The following is a 12,893-nucleotide window of genomic DNA, read 5'->3' as shown; positions in this document are numbered from 1 at the left end:
CCCACGCCTAACTTTGAAACGCGCCCCCCACCCCGCGCACTCCTCAGCGGCGCCGGGACCGCTGCCCCCTCCCCCGGCTCCTCAGGCCGCGTCCCACCTCCAGCCCCCGGCTCCCGGGCCTGCAAGGGGGCTGGAGACAAAGGCTGCGGCGGCGGCGCGGCGGCCGCCCGGACCGTCCCCTCGGGGCCAGCGCCACCCCCACCCCACCGGCTCGCGCGCGGCGGCTTTGCCTCGCCTCACCCGCGGTTCTCGGCCGGGGCTCCCGCCCCAGCCGCAGCTTCAGCCCGACGAACAATGGCAGGAGGCGGCGCCCGCGTCCGAGGCTCCGGCCCTCTGCGGCTCCCGGGCTGGCGGGCTGCAGGCTAGCTGACTAAACCCGCCGGCGGAGGGAGGGAGCGAGGGAGAGAAGAGCAGAGCGAGCGAGCGAGCGAGCAGCCCCGGCGCGCGCCCTCCCGCCTTTCCTCCGCGAGACGAGGCCGGCGCGGCCCGCGGCCCGCCCGCGCCCCTCCCCCCCGGCTCGCCACAACATTGTAGTAAATTCCTATTGGGCCGTGCGGGAGGGAAGGAGGGGGCCGGGCCCGCGGCCCGCCAGAGCATTGGCTGACGCCCGGTTCGGGCTCCCCGCGTCTTACCTCCCCCCTCCCCTAGAGCGGTAAGGAGAGGGGAAGGGAAGGGCGAAGGGAAGGGGAGGGGAGAGCATGGGGCTAGCTGCTGCGCGCACGCGCAAGTCGAACCCGGGCTGGAGCTGGAGACCCGGGGTTCTAGTCTCCAGAAGCAGGAGCATGAAGAATGGGGCAGCTAGAGCCTAGAACCAGGATGAGACCCTTCTCCCCACGGAGGGCTTAGGAAGGAGCCGTGATCTGGGGGAAAGCAGAATTCACATAGCTGCTGCTGCTGACCAAGCTATCCCAAAGGAAACCTTTAGTTTAGTAACCTCAGGTAAGTCACTCCACTTCTCTGAGCCTCAGTTTACCGGTCTACTAGCATGACCATGTCTAAGGCTCCCTTCCAACCCTGACATTCAATATGACTTTACTTCTCCTGGCAGCTATGTTAAGACCTGAACTGGAATCTTAAGTGTTGAGGCCATGCCAAAGATGTCACCTGTCTTCTGTCTTCATTTAAGATCCTCCTATTTCTGCCTGCCATCCACGAAATTATAAGTATAGCCTCCACGATCTGGATGAATTTAGGGTTGTTCTGAGAAGTGCACACGAGTATATTTCTCTCCAGAAGTTTCAGAGGCCGCTTGACCCTTCTACTTCCTGCCAGGCTGATGTCTGAACAGGCTGCCTCCCTACAGAGCAGAAAGAGGGTTCTGTTGTAAGTGCATCCTTAGAAGATAAGACAGGTTCTGCTATTTCTTTTGAGAGATGAGGAAACCAAAGCAGAGAGGCTGAGCCCTGCCAGGATCAGAAACCAAGCAACATGACATCAGAGCCCGCACGCGCCAGGTGGACTGCCTACTGGTGTAAAATCAAAGCCGGTTCACAATCTCAGCCCAGCCTCAGGAATCAAACTGCTCAGGTTCAGTGCTCCGTCTCAGCCCTCTTTAATTGTCTGACCTTCTTTGTGCCTGATTTCTGAACCCATAAAAACAGAATAAAGACTGGGAGTGGTGGCACATGTCAGTAACCCTAGAACTCGGGATGTGACAGCAGAAGTAACACAAATCCAAGGCCAGCCTCCACTACATAGTAAGTTTGAAGCCAGTCTGGGCCACATGAGACCCTGCCTCAAGAAAAAAAAAAAAAAAAGGAAGACAACAGTCCTGCCTCATAGAGTTACTGTAACAATTAATTAATTTGTTAATTAACAAATCGATCAACAGGGCTTAGAACAATGCCTAGGACATAGTAAGATCTTAGTTAAGTGTTAATTCTGTTACTACTACTTAGACTAAAATATTGACTAAGAAGTATATGGCAGGCAGAGAAACACTCAACTGTTGTCAGGTCTGAGAACATTTATATATCGGGACGCTGACAGCCTTACTGCGTCATAAAAGTCATAAAACCCCGTGAGGACCACCTGACTACCTAAAACAGCCCATTCACACAACCTTCCTCTGTCGTGTGTGTGTGTGTGTGTGTGTGTGTGTGTGTGTGTGTGTGTGTGTGTGTGTGTGTTTTCTCTTCCTCTGTCTTAGTCACTGCATTTTTCCCAGCTTTTGGCCCTGCCAGACTGCCTCCTATTTACTGAAGACTGGTTGGATCTCTCAAATGTTGCAGTCTGGATCCAGGAGACTGTAAACTGGAGAGAACAGGACTTTGTCCTTCTTATTATCACACAGAGCAGTGCTGGTATATTAAATATTTATTGAACCAGTGAATTGGACTGTCGTCATTTTATTAATAAGAGACTCAAACAGTTTAAGTGATCTGGGCCAAGGGGCACCCGCTCATTCTTAAATACCCTGGTTCCCTGCTTTGAGCCCTCTGGTTCAGCAGTGCTTTTGATTGGTGAGTTCTAATTCTTCTGGGCTCTCAGGCAGGGAAACCTGGTACCAGGTAGAATGGATACTGAAAATCCATCACCAGACAGATCATTCCCTCCACGTCATCCAGGACATTCAGACATGTGGAGCTAAATGCCCTGTGTGCTAGCCAATGGCACATCATCCTTGGGGATGCTTATACAACTTGTAATATTTAGTAATCATCACCCTGAAAAGAAGTATAGGTCTTAGGTTAGCAGAAAACATGAGAAACCCGGCAGGTACAAATCATGCCTAGATTCAAAGTGTTGTGCAACCACATGCCAAAATCTGTTGGTCTGAGTTTTAAAATCTGAAAGTCCTGGATTCCAATGCTGGCCTTTCATTCTTAGCCTGGGGATGGAAGCATGTGTTAAGCACAATCTATGCTGGAGAGATTTTCTGGTCAGAGTATACCACCACCTGTTATGTGTCTTATCTCTGAGTATGGCTGAGCTCAACTGATAATAAGGACTAGGGATATAAATAACACCCACTAAGAAGACAAAGAAACTATCCTTACTTGGGACCCATCTGCAGAACCAGACTCCATTCCCAGCTCACCCTGCAGAAGCTCTCATTAGGTACCAAGGGTAAAGGTCCCAAGCACAATCTCTGAGGCTAATTTCCTAGGCAGAAACACTTTGGCTCCCAGCTTATATCTGGGTGGTGACTCTGCCATGCTGCAGGCCCAGGACAGGGTCCCTCAGGACCCTCTCTATCCCATCTGCCAGCTGAGCCCCGTCACTAACTCCCCACCTCAACCCTCCTGCTTCTTTCTAGGGAATATAGACCCTGCTAGCTGTCTATTAGCCCCTGGAGCAGTCAAGAGCTCTAAGATTTAAAAAGATAAATAAATAAATAAAGGCATGAAAAGGGTCTTAATCCTTCCCCACTGCAAACTGGGCTCCGGCAAACACAAACACCAGCTGCATGAAACAGGATAAAATGAGACAGTGAAATTGGGGTAACCGGTGTGGGGAGTCAGCGAGGGGAGACGAGGCCACCAGAGACCTGGAAGGGACAGGATTGGAAGAAAGAGGGAGGGGGACAAATGGAGTCTAACCCATGCTCAGATCTGGGTCGGGGGCGGATTAGGGACACAGCTGGCCTCAAGCCCCAGTGATAGGGCTCGTGCAGAATGTTCATCTGTGGCGGGCTTTGAAAAGCTGGGCACATCAGCAAAACGTTCTGAATGGTCATTATGGAATAAAAACCAGCCCTGCACTAACTGCACAGAGAGAGCAGAACAAGCCTCTCATATTCTCCATACCATGAAACTTGCTCTGCAAGCTATTTTTTGAAACTAGAGACTCGAAAATGCTAAACAGCCATCCTGCCACTGACTTACCTTCTAACTCTGTAGCCTAAGTTGGCCTGTAATTCAAAGTAATGCTCCTGCCTCAGCCTCGTGAGTAGCCAGGAGTATACGCCTAGCTACTTTAGGCCTTTTAAACAAAAATGATAAATCAAACAAAGTATATGGGGATGGAAATTACTACTAATAAAAAGGAATCTCTTCCTAAGGGGATACTTTTATTAGGAGTACTTGAATATTAGAAAATACAGTTAAGAATAAATGTAGTTAAATAGAAATATAAATCACATAAAGTCACTAATCAGAAATGTAACTACCACAAGGTTCTGATGTAAAACTTTCTCTTTGAATACCTTTGTACACAAGGGCACACACACACACACACACACACACACACATGTTTATACATGCACACATTTTCATTTATGTATATTGAGTTAAATAATAGGTAATTGCTGCTTTTTTAGGTTAAAATGATTAACTATCATAATATCATATGCCTCAGCCTACTGAGTCTTTGTTTTGCATGTGTGGTGTTCAACTATGCTTGTGTGTGCCTGTGAAGACCAGAGTGTGACATCAGAGTGTGACATCAGATGCCTTCTTCTCTCTTCTACCTTTGTTTTGTTTTGTTGAGACAGAGTCTCTCACTGAACCTGGAACTAACTGTTGTGGGTAGACCAGCTGGCTGGTGAGCACCTGGGGTCCACTGTCTCTGCCCTCTACCACCCCCCCAACACTGAAATTGCAGACACACACCACCATGCCCCAGCCTTTACATGGGATCCGACTCAGGCCCACACTCATATGGCAAGCACTTTACCCACGGAATATCTCCTTAGTCCCTCAGACTAGAGTACTTTTGGTTTGTGGTTGCTGCTGCTGCTGCTGTTTTTGAGACTGAGTCTCACTTTGTAGCACCTACTGGCCTAGAACTCACAGAGATCTGCTCTGTCTCATGAATTCTTGGCAGGGTTGGTTGGTTTTGTTTTGTTGTTTGTTGTTTGTTGTTTGTTGTTTGAAAACGTATTGTATGGAACTGACTTTTCACTTAACAACAGATTACAATAAATTTTTTAACAATGCTATAGATGTTCTGTAATTTCCTTAACCCTCTTGTGGAAAAGTTAGGTTGTTTCCGTTTCTTCTCTCATAAATGACACTTAACAACCACCCCTTTATGTGAACTGTACCTGTGATTATTTTTAAGAGTACATTAAACATAGCATGTTATTTCTTATAATTAAAGCATGCAAGGCAGCCCGTTCCTGCCATTTCTGAAACAAAAGAAGCTAGATTTTGTATAATATTCTGTCTTTCACGTTTTTACCTCTTTGACTAAATGTTATTTAATTAAAAGTTCTCTTAAGAGGCTGACGAGATGGCTCAGTGGTTGAGAGCAATTGTTCTTGCAGAGGACCTATATTTGGTTCCCAGGACCCATGTCAGGTGGCTCACAACCCCCTGTAACTCCAGCTCCAGAGAATTTAATGCCCTCTTCTGGTCTCTGCAGCACCTGCACTCAGGTACACATACCCACACACAGACACATACACAGAATTTTTAAAATAAAATAAATCTTGGGCTAGAGAAATGATCCTGTGGTTAAGAGCACTTGCTGCTCTTGTAGAAGTCCAGTTCTCAGAACCCACAGAGCAGCTCACAAATCCTGGTTCCAGGAAATCTGATGCCCACTTTGTCCACCTTAGACAACAGTCATACATACATACATGCAAACAACTTACACAAGTAATTTTTTTTAAAAAAATCTAAAAAATAAAGTAAATCTTTTTTAAAAATCCCCTTTAAGAATTTTCTATAGCCAGGCATGGTGGCACATGCCTTTAATCCCAGAATTCAGGAGGCAGAAGCCAGTAGATCTCTATGAGTTCAAGGCCAGCCAAGTCTACATAGGAAGTTCCAGAACAGCCAGAGCTACATAGTGAGACCCTGTCTTTAAAAATCAAAAGAAAACCAGGGTTTTTCTGTATAGGCCTGGATGTCCTGGAACTCACTCTATAGACAAGGCTAATCTTGAGAACTCAGAGATCCGCCTGCTTCTCTAGAGCTGGAATTAAAATCATGGACCACCATGACTGAGAAAATTTATTTTAAGATAATTCTTGCCGGGCGGTGGTGGCACATGCCTTTAATCCCAGCACTTGGGAGGCAGAGGCAGGTGGATCTCTGAGTTCGAGGCCAGCCTGGTCTACAGAGTGTGTTCCAGGACAGCCAGGACTACACAGAGAAACCCTGTCTCGAAAAACCAAAAAAAAAAAAAAAAAAAAAAAAAAGATAATTCGTTTGTATTTAAATAAGTTTACTACTTATTAAAAGAAGATTACTAATGGAAGGGTATGCTTACTTATTTTTACATAAATAATTCAATTTTGGAAGAATATTTGATACTGTAGAATACAGATCATCCTCAATGTTTTTCACAGTTGATACACAGTCTGATTTTATAATCACTAATTCTGAAGACACTGCTTCATATAGATACATGGTACAAAATAGCAGAAGTATGTTTAGGGCCATTTCAGAAATTCTGTCCTAATCTCAATCTAAATTCATTAAAGGATTTTTTTTTGTAATGAAGCTCAAATCAGAAACGCAAACAGCAGGGTTGGGAGGGGGGAGGGAGAGGGAGAAAGAAAGATTGATTGATTTTCATGTGCATGTGGAGGCCCAAAATTGATATTCAGTGTCTTCCCTGATTGCTCCCACCTTATATATTTATATACTGAGGCAGAGTCTCTCAAACCGACCCCAGCACTTACCAGTCCAGGAAGTCTTGCTATAGCCAGCCTGCTCCAAGGAGTCCCTGTCTCTGCCTCCCAGGAGCTGGTATTCTGTGTGCCACCAAGCCTGCCTGGTCTTCATGTGGGTTCTGGGGATCGGAACTCATTCCTCACCCTTGCAGGACAGGTGCTTGATCTACTGAGCCATCTCCCCAACCCCTTAACTGGCAATTTTAAAAATCAAACCTTATAACATAATACAGTCCTAATAAATACTGATTTAGAAGAGCTTGAGGGACCATGCTGGGCTCAAACTTGCTGGGATCGGCTTGCCTCTGCCTCCAAGTGCTGGAATTACAAGCATGTGCCACCACACCCCCAGCTGTTGATACTGATTTTATCTTTACAAGCTGAGGAAGGATGTGCGAAATGCAAAAAAAAAAAAAAAAAAAAAAAAAAAAAGCCTTTGTTTTTTGTAACTAAACCAGAATGTTTCTGTAAAAACGGAAAACTACTTAATCCCAGCACTTGGGAGGAAGAGGCAGGCAGATTTCTGAGTTCCAGGACAGCCAGGACTACACAGAAAAACCCTGTCTCGAAAAACAAAACAAACAAAGAATAGAAAACTTGCTGCATCGAGTTCAAAACACTGCAGTTTATCGTGTGCTGAAGGCTCCGGTCGAGCACAGCTGTCTCAGCCAGCATTCACTGACACCAAATGGGCAAAGTGAACCTGTTAATTGTTCAGAACCAAGACTAAGGTGAATTTGCACAATGCCACACAGGCAAGTAGTGCCCAAAACACCCCAATTCTTGACGCATTGAATTCTGAAACTGATATTTGGTTGTTAAGGGTTCAGAAATCTACCACTGTCAAATTTTGGGTGACACTTATTTAATGCACAGTCATATACGAGGTTGCAATCTACAGTCTAAAGAGATGGCTCAGCAGTTAAAGGTGTTTGCCACCAGGTCTAATGACCTCCGTTTGATCCCCAGGACCCACATGGTGGAAGTAAACAACTTCCACGGGTTGTCCTCTGCCCTCCCCACTGCACCATGGCACACATGCACCCACACACATAGATCAAGAAATATAATGTTAAAAAGCCGTGTTCTAGGTTCACCTAATGTTAACCTGATTAGTCCTTTGGAGACCACCAAGCCCAGGCTACTAACTTTTTAGCAAATTGAGAAACACTTGCCCAAGGTCACCCAACACAACAAGGGAGCTCTAGCTTGAACCCACATTTTCCAGCCGTTACCACAGACTCCCCCCTGCCCTCAAGGTCATCTATATTTACTCTACAAAGCTAGAGGCCAAATTAAATTTTACAGCCAGCCAGGCTCAGTGACATCTACATGAAATCCTGAGATAGGAAGATACTGAGTTTGAGACCCACTAAGCTATAGAGTGATAACTGTCTCAAAACCTAAGTAAAACTTCTGGAGCCAGAAATCCTAGGAATATCTGAGCTACAAGAGACCTTTATAAATAATTTACTGTAGGGGGGGGTAGGGGAAGAGACTGTGTGAGGAGGGGGACTGAGAGGAGGTGGGGACAGCAATTGGGATATAACAGGAATAAATAAATGGGAAATTTTATTATAAGAATTAGTGGTACAGATCTATAATCAATGTCTACACAGGTGGCTAAGGCATGAGGATCAAAATTTCGAGATCTACCTGGGCTACAAAGTGAGTCCAAGACCAGCCTGGGCAACTTAAAGAAACCTTATCTCAAAATATAAAAACAGCACAGGGGCAAAAACTCAGTGATAAACTACTTACATGCACAAGGCCCTTGGTTCAATTAAAAATACTACTAATACTTTACTACTGAAAAATAGTAGCGATTAAGGTTGAGATGCAGCTTAGTGGCAGGATGTTTGCCTGGCATGGACAAGGGCTTGGTTACCAACAGCACAAACACACACACACACAAAATACATGAGCTTCATGTCACATGCCTACAGAGGATTGTAAACCTGAGGGTACAAAGTGAGTTCAAAGCCAGCCTGTGCCATATAGACCTTGCTGCAACCTTCCTCTATGCCCCCCAAATCTAAAAATAAAAACAACTACGTGTGTGAGGGATTTAGGGGGTATTTGATATATGCTAAAAGTAAGTGTGGTTATTGTGTTTAGCCCAATAATAACCCTTTGAAGTATTATTAGTATCGGTTCCATATGAGGAAACCACAGCTTAGGATGTTAGGTGACTTGCCCAACACCACACAAGCCAACCGTCCTCATACTGCTCTCCAGAAAGCCACTGAGATGACATGAATGGGAAATACCGACATCTGGCCAAGACCCTAGAGAAAGACTACTGGGGCTGCCTCTGATTGTAACCCCAAGACATCTGAAGAAGGAACCAAGATCTGACTGACCTCACATAACCTTCCTCAATCCTCTTCTCCCAAAGCCAGAACGAGCCCAGTGACCCTGATCCAGCAAAGACTTCATCTCACTCAGGTTTAACCCACTATATAACTCCCAAGAGCAGGGAACTCCCTTGACAGGTTTTCCAGGGACAGAGAGAGGACCACATAACACCTTTCACAGGGGCCTTTCTAAATCTGGTAAAGTCGGCCCGGCCCTCAACTGAGAGAAGAACAAGAGGAACAGAGGGGATTGGTGGGGCATCCAGACATGGCTGTTTGACTTGCCCTGAGAGCTTCCAACACTGAGGAGCAGGCAAGACAGTCCTTGAGCCACCCAGAGAACATCCAGCTAACTTCAGTTCCCAAGCTGTTCCAGGTGTAGCTGGGGTGTGTCAGTGAGGGAGACCAAGGCAATAAGAAAGCCTGCAAATGAGTTACAATGTTGAAATCTGACTGTGGGACTCTGGGAAGTCGCTTCCCAGCACTGGCAGTCACTACACAGTGGTAAAGAGCTGAAAGGACATCTCCCGTTCCTCACTACAGATTCTATTCACTGCTTTTTTCCAAGTCCGTCTACATTCGTTCTCCAGAGCTGGAGAAAGAGCTAAATCTATAGCCATGAAGCATAGATATACCTGAGCTGGAAGATGTAGCTGGTCTTGGCTACTTTGTGGATTCTTTCCCACCCTTTATCCTCCCAGTTGCTCCCCTGTCACTAGATAAGAGAAAAAACAAGAAGAGGGGAGAGAGCGATTCCTGAATCTAATTTCTTTCTTCTTGTTTCTTCTTCGAGCATGACTACCAACAAACCTCAACCAACCCAGCCCCCTCCCCAAACAACGAACAACCACCAACCCCACCTCTGGGGGCCCTAGCATCTATATACTCTCTGAAAAGTTCCCAGAATTCCAAACTACAGGAAATCAAAAAAGCCATCTGCAGCTGGCAGAAACCTGCCTCTGCTAGAGCATGAGGCAAATCATAGTCAGCTGCTGCAAAGCAGCCCCACAGCCCCACACCGGGGATCAAAACAGAAACATATCCTTATAATATCTCTGTAGGGTTTTTTTTAAGAAATAAAAATTCCAGAATTCTCAAAAAAAAAAAAAAAAAAAAAAATGTCACCACAGGGAGAGGTGAGCTTGTGAGATGGCTCTGCAGGTAACAATGTCTGCAGCCAGAGCTGACATCCTGTCTTGGATCCCCAGACCCTATATGGGAAGTTCAGAATCAACTTCTACAAAATGTCCTCTGACCTCCAGAGGAGCAAGCACAAGTAAATAAATAAATACATGTTTAGAAAAATCTAAGAAGCAAAACAAAACAAACAAACAAACAAACAAACAAACAAAAAATACCTTGAAGAAGGGCTGAAAGTGTCGCCCAGTTGCCCGGCACATTCACAGCCCTGGGACATCCTATCCCCAGCACCAAAACCGGAAAGGAAGGGTGAAGAGAAGGCATAAACAAGATGTTGGGAACAACAGAATGAGTGTCCTCACATTTGCCTGCACAGTCGGGTTCTGGTGAAGACCCTCTTCCTAGCTTTCAGACACCCTCCTCCTGAGTCCCCATATGACCTTTCTTTTCTTTTTTTTTTCTTTTTTTTTTTTTTTTTTTTGGTTTTTCCAGACAGGGTTTCTCTGTGTAGCCCTGGCTGTCCTGGAACTCACTCTGTAGACCAGGCTGGCCTCGAACACAGAAATCTGCCTGCCTCAGCCTCCCAAGTGCTGGGATTAAAGGCGCGCGCCACCACTGCCCAGCATGGCAGTGAGCTTTCTAATATTTGTTATTCTGTCATAAGGGCCTCACCTTCATGATCTTCAACCCTCCCTACTGACTGCAAACACCATCACCTGAGAATTTTTGTGGAAACACAGACATCCAGTGTCTCTGATCCCTGGCTCCCTCGACAGTCAGGAGGAGGTGGCTTTGATTACCAGGCTGCCTCACTGGGTGACTAGAAGGATCAAATGAAACACACAGGATTTCTACAGATTACAATGCCCCACACTACAACAAGCCCAATTGGTTTTTTGAGACAAGGTCTCCATGGTCTCAGACTCTGACTTGCCTACCTCCACTAGTGCTAGGACTAGAGGTGTATACTATCCCTTTGCCCTAAGTAAGACTTTTAAATATTTTTTTTTTTTTTAGGGGACTGGAAAGATGGCTTAGCAGTTAAAAGCATTTGCTGCTTTTACTGAGGACCTCGGCTCCATTCCCAGCACCCACGTAGCAGCTTATAACCATCTGTAACTCCAGCACTAGGGGACCCAACACCTTCTTCTGGACCGTGTATGACACACACATGATGTACAAATATGTATGCAGGCAAAATAGTCACACTTTATAAAAATAATTTTTAAATATATTTATGTGTATGTATGTATACATACATGTATCCCTGTGTGAGTTCATGTACATCGCATGTGTGTGGAGGCCTATAGAGGCCAGAAGACGGTGTCATCAGCCCTAGAACTGGAGTTATAGTTGGTTTGGGGCCACCTGATACGGATGCTGGAAACCAAACCCTGGTTCTCTACAAGAACGGTAAGTAAGCGGTTTCAACCACTGTTTTGTTTTGTTTGGGCCAGTTGGGGATGTTGGTTTTCTGAGACAAGGTTTCTACATATAGCCTTACCTAGCCTGGAACTTGGCTATGTAGATGAATTTGGCCTCAAATTCAGAGTTCCACCTGCCTCTGGGTCCTGAGGGCTAGGCTCGAACTGCCTTGAGTTTTCTGTTATGAGCCACATGGAAAGAAGCCTCCAGTCAAGGCTCCTTGAAGTGAGCACCTGAATGAAGCTCCTCTCTTGTGAAGGTTTAGAGACACCAGCAGGAGCAAGACTCAGTAAGTACAGTAACAACCACCAGCAAAGTAATTTCCATGACAGAAGGAAGAGGTAAAAAGATTGTGGGGTTTGAGGTGAGAAAACCTGGGTTCAAACCAAAGCTCCACCACCACCATGCTATGTCACAACCCCACCCTTCCTTATCTCTAAGTGGAGATGGCATGTGTCAGACTCAGTGCCAAAGTGTAATATGCAATGTCACTACACCTCAGCAGCAGCCTCCTGAGGAAGGCAGACTGCCCTCCCATTTACAGATGAAGCAGAATTTCAGAGAAGCAGGAAATTTGCCCAAGATCTGGGGTCAGTAAAGCTGCTCAGCCTAGCACCCCACAGCGTGGTCACCTACAACACTCAACACCCACCCCACAGCAAGGGCATAAAGAACCACATTTTCAGACTTTAGGAAATGAAATCAAAGGTAGTTTGCCAACCCCACACAGCAGGAAAGAAGGTAACTGCAAGTCTGACTAATCCAGTCCCTTGCCCGTGACACTACCCTGTCTCTTTCCCAGGAAAGCCAAGCAGACACCCTTATTCTGCTTGACAGATGAAGCCCAGTAAGCACTGTTGTGCCTAAGATTGCCACCAAGTCACAACTCAGAAGGGACTTAAGCTAAACTCCTCATCTTTATGTTTCCTTAGATTTGTGTGTGTGTGTGTGTGTGTGTGTGTGTGTGTGTGTGTGTGTGTGTGAGACCAGCATGCATTGTCAACACAAGCCAATGCTAGCATATGCCAGTCTTCTTTACAATGCCGGGGATTCGCCCCAGGGCTTTCTAGATACAAAACAAGGGCTCCACCACCAAGCTACATACCCAGCCCCACATTCCTGCTTTTAAACCCAGTGTTATTTTCTCCACCCATACTTGCTGAGTCCTGATTATCTGAACATGGACATTTTTAAGCCCCATAGCCAATCAATCCCCTGGGAGTGTGGGAGCCCCTACTATCCCAGACTAGGCCTAGAAATCAGAGTACTGGGAGAAATGTGCAGGATACTGTCCAGGGAGACAGTGGCTGAACCTGCGAGTCTCCCGCTTTGGAAACTTCATTCTTCATCTCCCTAAGTTGTTGGCTCAGACTGGGAGCTGGGTAGCCACTCACTAGCACAGCTGT

The 12,893-nt window shown here is 46.1% G+C and overlaps 1 protein-coding gene across 3 annotated transcripts in view; it reads right to left on the bottom strand.

Annotated features, from left to right (window-relative positions):
• The window catches only part of Epb41 (erythrocyte membrane protein band 4.1), a 154,766-nt gene that overhangs the window by 129,331 nt on the left and 12,542 nt on the right, over nucleotides 1-12,893 (bottom strand). The window contains exon 1 of one of the 3 annotated variants that reach the window (XM_076934086.1): nucleotides 241-437. The exons of the other annotated variants lie outside the window; for them this stretch is intronic. The gene's annotated coding sequence lies outside the window, so the exon portion shown is untranslated. Of the gene's footprint in view, nucleotides 1-240; nucleotides 438-12,893 lie in introns of those variants that run through there. 3 annotated transcript variants of the gene reach the window in all.

This window comes from Arvicanthis niloticus, chromosome 5 (assembly GCF_011762505.2).
Source record: "Arvicanthis niloticus isolate mArvNil1 chromosome 5, mArvNil1.pat.X, whole genome shotgun sequence".
Lineage (NCBI taxonomy): Eukaryota > Metazoa > Chordata > Mammalia > Rodentia > Muridae > Arvicanthis > Arvicanthis niloticus.
This window is presented reverse-complemented; position numbering and strand designations above follow the sequence as displayed.